At 39.9% G+C, this 8,597-nt stretch overlaps 1 long non-coding RNA gene across 1 annotated transcript; it reads right to left on the bottom strand.

The window, feature by feature from the left end:
• Positions 1 to 251: 251 nt before the first annotated feature.
• LOC103472171 (uncharacterized) lies at positions 252 to 8,216 on the bottom strand. Its single transcript, XR_014089924.1, has 2 exons — positions 7,173 to 8,216; positions 252 to 3,724 (listed from the first exon to the last, which is right to left on the bottom strand). It is a non-coding gene; the product is annotated as an uncharacterized LOC103472171 (long non-coding RNA).
• Between the last annotated feature and the right edge of the window lie 381 nt (positions 8,217 to 8,597).

The following is an 8,597-nucleotide window of genomic DNA, read 5'->3' as shown; positions in this document are numbered from 1 at the left end:
CACATAATAGATGCTTGAATAAATGGGATTGTGCACATTGAGCTAAACAGCGCGCGCGGGCTGAAGCCGCCTCGTTATTAGCGAGAGGCCGGGGATTTCGCAGCCTCCTCCGTGTCAGTTGGGATATTGCTTCTCCAAGCGTGGAGGGTCAGCTCGTTTGCTTTACTAATATCCTCAGGTCCTCTTTTCATTTTCTCAAGGCGTTCTCCTTGTTACTCTGTGCAGCCAGAGGCCTCCGAGTGAAGATCGGCTCTTTTTTTTCTATTTTTTTTTTTAATGGGTGGCTTCTTTGCCGGGGCCTCGCATTCCTGTTGTATCGTCTCACAGCGGGCAACCAAAGGCAGCGCTGCCTCCTCATTAGCTGTTGCGGGCTCTCGCATAATTGTACCGTTTCACCCCCCCGCCGTAGTACAAGTTCACGGTGAATCCCTGGGAGAACAGATCTGCTCTTAAAAACCCTCAGTAGATCAGCCGGCATTGATTCTTTTAGAAATTTCCAATTCTGTTCCATCCATCTCGTTGCTGTCTTCCCGCTTCGCCTCCCTGTGCCCGTTTGACAGGCTGTGTGTGTTAAATATTGAATCGTGCCGGTTGCCTTTGGATACTGCCTCACTTTTTTTTTTCTTTTTTCTTTTTTCAACCTGCAGTTAATTTTTCTAGGAGATCTGATCTCTGTGAATTTAAAGAAAAGCTGCATGACAGAGAGATGGAAAGGGCAAACAAGGCAGATGAGAAGGAGAAAGCAACTTATCACACTCTAAATAGACATATCCATTAATTATAGACACAGCTGCCTTGTTCCAACATTTTATAGTCTGCTGTGTGTCACAGGGGCTGACTCAATCCATACGACGAGCGAGATCAAGGACGGGACAACGCGTGACTCCCACTTTGATATCGCCATCAACAGAGTCGCCGAGCTCATTCATCAGATGAGAAAACCTTTTTGATGTTGTCGTACACAGGCACTCTGCATAATTGTCTGCGCTGAATAAGTACGACTGGAGCAAGGTTTTGATTGTCTCTGCAATGCCATAAGTTGGAATTATCTTTAAGTGTATTGTGTTGATGCGGTCGAGAAGGGCGTCAATTGCGACGTTTGTCATCTTTAGGAGAATTATTGCTAAATACAGAAACATAAAAACAAAAGATTAGCACAAGATTTCAAAACCAGCAACAGCTGGTGGAAAATGATGGTCTAGTTTTTGTGCAAAACAGGTGAATTGTAGTGTTACTTTTCTTCCACATTTATCACTTTGTACATACGCCACAAATTCAAATACTGCCATCATGTGTCCAGAAGAGAAGGTTTCTTATTTACAAATTAACTTGTGAGACATTTGGTTGCACAATTTTATATTAGGGTGTCAGAGTAAACAGAGCTCAATACATAAAATTACATAATTTGAACTTCTGGTTAGATGAGATGTACTTGCATGCATGCTGTGTTGGTAGAAAAATGGTTTGCAAAAGCAAAAATTATAAATCTGTTCTTTTTCTTTTGCCCACTGATAGATAAGTACATTTTATTCTTAATTCTCTCATTTTTATCTTTTTGTTTTTATTTCTGGCTACAGTTTCTCCTTTCAGCATCTCAGCACAAATCGAAGAAATTGTTCTTGCAAATTTGGCTGTGTGCAGTTACTGTCCAATTCCTTAATTTTATCTGGCAAGAAAATTTTGGATTCATTAAAACCAGAGGGAAAAAAAATGTCGGTCCTTCTTTTTAATTGGCTATGTTTGTCTGAAATGTAGCAAGACATTTTCTTTGTAAGTTATGTTCATGAGCTAACTATAGAACTTGAGGAATGACTAACGTCTTTATCAATCTTTCCATTCTCGGTGCCCTTTCCAACCCGTTTGTGTAACAGATGGAGCAAGTCTAACTCAGCTGACATATGCTGGAGCCGGTCAATGCCAGCCCCCCCCAAAAAAACTAAATAAAGCTCTTACCAAAAATGAACAACCACGGTAACGTTCAGACCCTGAAAATGCCATTCCTCCTATTGACGTAAATTCAGAAAAACGCAACGTCAGCTGCAACCTTCTGTTTCTCTGAATCTCCATGTGCAGACTGAAATATTTGCAATGTTGTCTTTGCAGATTGAACGGAGAACATAAGTGAAGATCAGAATTGTCTCAGGTCAATGCACGGGTTCTGAATCAGGCTGGTCCATTTAAACTCATGAACACACTTTGATTTAAACCTGTTTAGTTGCCATCCTGCATGTTGGTGATTTTCTTACGTTGCTGCCTTGTACTTAGTGAAGCTTTCCTTCACATTACAGTATGAAGTGCAAGGTTAGTTCCCCCCCAACCTTCCCCCCCAAAAAAAGTAATAGGGCAAAAAAGTAGACTTTCTGTCTCATCTAACCAGGGCACCTTCTTCTACAAGTGTGCTTTGTAATATTCATGACTCGTGACAAACTTTAAATCTAAGTATAGCTTTCTTTTAACAGCCACTGTCTTCTTGCCACTCTTCCGTAAAGGTCGGATTTGTGGAGTGAACATTTGTCTTCTGATCAGAAGACTCTCCTACCTAAGGTGTCGATCACTTCCTCCAGGGTGACCGAGGTGCTTATGACTGCTTCTTTGATTAATCTTCTTCTTGCCTGGCCTCTCAGTTTAGGTAAATGGCCACGTGTAGGTGGGTTTGCGATTGCTTAGTACTTCTCCTTCGTTGACACTTAGGATGTTGTGCTTTGAAGCAGCTTTTCATTAAAAAAGAAAACTTTGTAACTTTGTCCCTGACATACGTGAGTTGTATGCATAAATTGCTGTAGTTGACTTCTTCAAAGTAATTGGTTGTCCAGAATTTTAGTTTTGGGACAAAGAGGGCAGAACACAAACTCCAGCTAAACTTTGAATATGTATTTGGAGTAAGAAAAAAATATGCGATTCCCATCGAGACCAACTGATTACTTTACTTATGCCAATGCATTTCTTTTATTTAACATGTAAGAACGTAGATGTGCATTACCAAAATGTAACCCGAGAGCAGCTCCGCAAAGATAAAAGGTGTCAATGGAAAGACCAGCCGTGTTAACCGCTTCACTGTGGAGTCTTCTCAGCGGCTTCATTAGCCAGCAGATCCAATTCCACCTCTGACTCATCCAGTGAGTCTCAAGGTCACTCGTGGCATTTGCCCCTGGAACATGTAGCAGATTTTAACAGATAGGCCACGCTAGGAGGGTCCATCCCCTTGCATGGGTTTCCCGCTCAGAGGGAAGGAAAGAGAGGCAGTCACAGGCGATTGGTTTGGTAATTTCCAGCGAGGATTGCCGCGAAGAACAAAGTGAGTTCGAAATGTCATCTGTCATATTGTGTGATTGCATGGCTGGAGCTGCCCTTGCTTTTTCTCCTTTTTGTTTTTTTTTTTTGCTCCTTTTTTCCACACTTCCACATTCTTCTCTCTTTCAATCTTTCCGCACAAGCAGAACTTCAAACTCTCTTTCAAGTGACTGACTGTTTAAAAGTCAAGAGAAGGTTGTTGTGTTCTGCATCACAGTTCTTTTTAAAGGTTGCTAGCCATGTAAACTGCAATCTTCTCACTCACTGATTGCATCAGTGAAACTGAACCTGCGAGCAAAGAATCAGGCATGCAGAGCACGCCTTTATTCAGCGCCGTTTCTTTATTCTAACCTTGACAGGATACACCTTCTCGTTGCTTATAAATACTGGCAGAATGCATTTTCTGATCTTTTTCTTCTTTTCTCAGTGGAATCTGAAGAGAGAGAGGGAGAGAGAGAGAGAGAGAGAGAGAGAGAAAAATTGAGGTAATGGCCTTTAAAGAGTAGAAACATTAAACCATCACAGCTCCAACTTGTCTCTTTTATGTTTCGCTTTGTGAAACCCAGTGGTACAGTTTACACAACGCAACTGGCAAACTGTGCCTGTCGCAATTTGGGATTTTCTACCAGAGCTAAAGCAGGATGGGTAAAATCCAGTGCGTTGCACAAGTTTACCATGCATGTGCAGTTCAATGACAGGCTATGACTAGAGCTAGAGCAGCGGAAAGAAATTGAGAAACAGAGATTCAGTCAGTACTGATTTGAGATTTTGTGGCACTGGAGGGTCCAAGATGGCCGTGTCAAGGTAATAGTCTCTGTAACTGATGCACCCGCATGTCTGGTATTGAACTTAAGCTGAACATGACTAATAATTGTGGAAGGTTTGTAGATCACCATCAGGAAGTTTTCATGCCACAGCTTCTCTTTCCTTCACCTAGCATTTTTGGCCAACATTTCTATGTTTTCTAAAATAGATTTGGTTTTAAAGTTTTTTATTTCGAAGCACAGTTCCAATTTTATTTTATTTTGTTACACGGGTTTTCCAGTTTAAATAAGAGTAGTTGTTCTGAAAACAGAGGACTGCGAGTGTCTTATAGGATTGAACTTTTATGAGGTAGGAATCTGAGCGTGCCGGTGTGTGCTCTGCAAATTTTATGACGGCTTGCTTGGAGGAGCGTGAACAGCGCCGTAACTGATAAGCACGGCTTTGTGACTGATCCGGAGATATACGAGAGAATGCGGAAATCTTTCTAAACATGTCAGCCGTTGGTTTTAGGTGTCACTGGTTGTAAAAAAATAAATAAAAATAAGCACAGTGGGTATTTTCCCCACATCCTTGGTACATTTTAAATCATTTTGGTTAAAAATGTATTTCGTTTTCAGTCCGTGATAGTTGGACAGCCTAACAAAGTCACACACTCAGTTGTTGTTACTAGAATTGCTCACACTGTGAATAAATGTGGAGTACAAACAGATGTGCAGGTTTTCTGGTGTATAAATAATATTCACACCTTTGCATTTTTGGTCCAGCAAAAACGCTGTTACCATGTAAACAAAACCCAACAGAACATTTGAGTTTTACTGTCCTCAGTGGCGCAAAAAGTGGGTATGCAGGGTATGCAACGCATAGGGGCGCAGCACCAGAGGGGGCGCCAAAACCCCGTCTGGAGGGGGCGGTGCGCCGATGATGTTTTCCCATACACTTCAGCGCGCCTTACGCTCCTTCACCTCGCGAACATAACAAGGTAAATGTAGCGAGTTTTACCCTTCACGTATCGTCGCCTCGTGGGGGAGTGGGGGTACCGATCTAGTTTTCGCATCCACCTGAATAATGTGTAGTTGCGCCACTGACTGTCCTGGTATTGTCGTGTGAGTAGTGTCTGAATCTCATCATTCATTTGTCGGCCCCCGCTTTTAAACAGTTTCCATTCGACATGCAAATGCTCAGCAAACTGTAAAAATATCATATTTCACATAGTTTGTGAGGTCACCACTGGGGCAGGCGATCGAACCAATCAAAATGGGCACTGAGGCATATTTAAGACAGAAACCCATTCAAGCAGGTCAGTTTTACAATCTAAAAAGTTGAGACTCCCAAGATGTTTTTTCTTTCATTTATTAAAACTGAAGAAAGTAGGTTATTTTTACATTTGTTTTAATATTACTCCTTTTTTTTTATTAAAAATGCTCTTTACTGAGCTGGTGTCAATATCATTTTATCATGTCGTCATTCATCTTATGTATATTTACATATATGTGCGTTCTCAATATTGTGGATGTGCAAACTTTTTACTTAAAAAAAAGCCGTTACGACTGACATCCATCTTAATAAAGGCCGACTGCAAAACTTTGGTATCTTAACAAAGAAAATAAAAGCTTAGAAAAAGATATCCTCCGAAATAAAGAGCAGCTGGTCTTTCATCATTTCGAGCTTTCACAGAGAATCACATTTTGGCCTGGACTCGAACGCGGCCGTCTTTTGCGCTTTGAAAGTGAACTTCAAAGCTTTGTCGAACTCTCCGACAAGATCTCAGATCAGTGTCACTCTCGCTGTCATTCCAAAAACACTGTTTCATCCGGAGTTTTCTCCCGTAGTTCAATGTTAACATCTCAAATAGTTCTTGCTTCACATTAACATGATTTGTTTCACTGTGAATCTGGCCTCAGTCCTGCAGTGACAGACTTCAGTCGGTCAAATTTTACATGAGCTAACAGAATTTCCGAATTGCAATGTTAAATTTGCCCACCATTTGCAAACAAGATTCTGAAAAAAAAAATAAAAAAAATCTGCTGCTAAACAGTTTTTATCGTCAACCTTTGAACAGCTGCATCCTGGGCTGACCCAGTTCTATTTGGTAAGAACAACACTTACTTCAGAAGCTGGTTTTAGTGTTTCAACTAAGAGTACTGTATTTTCACTGGCCATAAGGCATCATGAAGTGTTTTTGGGAACTTTCTTGAAATCCAAGAGCTATGTTTTACGAGATGGAAAGCAGGTATACTGGAGTTGGCTGCCTCAAAAAACGAGGAAGCGCAAAGATGTAGGCAGGTATTCTGAAGACAAGTGTAACACGGTAATAAATAACAACCCTGCAGGAGGTTCTGATACGATTTCCCTCCTGGAATTGCGTGGCAGACCGTTTATTATTCTATAGTGTAGATCATCCAGAAGTACCGGCAGAGGAGCGAAATCGTCCAGCCGACTCCAGGCTGGAAAAAAGATGTTTCTGGCGGGAGCTTGATGAGTGACTAGAGATCTGAGCTAACAGGGAACGTAACGTGAGCTGGTTGGACCAGCGGGTCGACTGGGTTCCTGCACCATGACGTGTTTAGACAGCAGAGTTAGCGTCCCACACGAGGGTTTGACTGGGGCAGGATGATGGAGAGGCAGGATCCACTTTATGTTCCAACAAAGCTTTTTTTTTTTTTTTTTTTAGAGAAATAAAATAAATCTGGCAGCGGAAGTTTGATTCTAAAATGGTGGGGCCAGTCCAAAGACTTGAATAACAGTACAGCTCAGATTTAATGTTTTTTTTGTTTTTTTTTAAGTAGAATGCCACAGTTTGAAAATTGACTGATTCGTTTTGCTTTTATCAGCATATATTTCCCCTTGAAAATGATCAATATATAGCAAAAAATTACACCACCAAGAAAAAAAAAAGAGTTATTAGTGCAACAACAACAACAACACTGGAGTTATCTGATGCAGCTGTGCAAAAAGATTTATTTTGTTATTATTAATATCACATGAGCTTTTTTGGAGGTAAACACACTCCTTTGTGATTGTTTAAAAAGTCCACTGCTACAGTGAAAAAGGCGATGCTAAAGGTCATCGGCTGGCGCGCACAGAGAAAATCATCATGCAATCCGAAGGTATCTAACCTTTGCTTGTCTTTATCGATTCACCTCACCGAAGAATCTGCATTGATCTGGACCATGGCCTCCTGGATCCGCTGAATTTTTGTTGTTGTTGTTTTTTTTTTTTTTGTAAATTGAGGCATCGTGTACAACAAAGCTAAATTCAGTTGCATTTTTGTCCCTATATTGTTTCTTTCTTTCCTTCTTTCTCTAAAAAAAATGTCATTATTACATAATTGTATAGATAAAACCAACTTTAACCTTTTCACAACTTAATCCTTGACTTGTCTGCTGTGCTCTTTGGTCTTAATAAAAATGTTTGTTCACTAATGTTCCCTAAAAAAACATCTAAAGTGTTTGCAGAGCAGCTGCATCTTTACTGAAATGAAATGCGTCACTAATTGGGTGATTTCTGAAGCCAGTCGGTTGCACTTGATTTTATTTTTGGGGTATCCTATCAAAATTCATCTGGATTTGTAAGCATGCAACATTTTTCACTTTTATTTAAAGAAAAACATATCTCAGTTTTCTTACACTTGACAATTATATAATACTAATACTGGTGAATACAAAAAAAAACAACCAAAGATAATATATTAAAATTGAAATGTGTGTTGAGAATCCCTGTAAACATTGAAAAATACTTATAAAAAGTAGAATAAAGAATCTAGCTTTGTGCATATTTTTAGCACTTATTTTCCCCCTCAGTAATTCTGTTAAAGTTCCTGTATTTTTGCTCAAGGTTATCATAGCATCAGAATTTCATCCTGCTCCGTGCTCATCCATGACCCTAATAAATGAGGCACTTATTAAACTCTGAAGCCTCCCCACTTATTATCTGTAGCTGAGGCAAAGCAGACAGCTAATGAGACCCTGCTGCCGCGGTGGGAAGAGGGGATGCGTGGTTCAAGCATGTGTTTGTGAGCGCATATGAGGCTGAAAAAGTAAAGAGCTGCCTGCCATGATGGGTGTCACTCTTTAATATTTCTTGGCATGATGCAACTTGAGTCTCAGTGGAATGGAAAAACAAAAAAAAACCCAGCTTGTATCTCTATTCAGCAGCTTTTGCATTTCATGCTGCCTCTCACCAGTGATGAAATTTTTCTCTGTACAAGCCTGAGAAATTCATATGATGTTTGTGTATTTGGCTTCAGGAAAGGAACGGTGTTCGGTAATGGGGTTAAATGCTCAAGTGACAGATCATTATTTAACCAAAAATTGTAATATATTGTGATATTAATATAGTGTGATATTAATATTTTTTAGTTTACACTCAAGTTTTTATTTTTCTTCTTCAAAAAGCACTTTCTATGTTGTTTGTTTTATGTTTTTATGGTCTTTAAAACTTAAGAAAATAACTGAATACAAAAAAGTAAGAAAATATAGTTTTATATAACAATTACTTTGGAAGTTTACAAAAAAAATACCGTTACAAACCAGAGCTACAAC

The sequence above is a fragment of the Poecilia reticulata genome, chromosome 11, assembly GCF_904066995.2.
Source record: "Poecilia reticulata chromosome 11, P_reticulata-male-v2, whole genome shotgun sequence".
NCBI classification, from domain to species: domain Eukaryota; kingdom Metazoa; phylum Chordata; class Actinopteri; order Cyprinodontiformes; family Poeciliidae; genus Poecilia; species Poecilia reticulata.
This window is presented reverse-complemented; position numbering and strand designations above follow the sequence as displayed.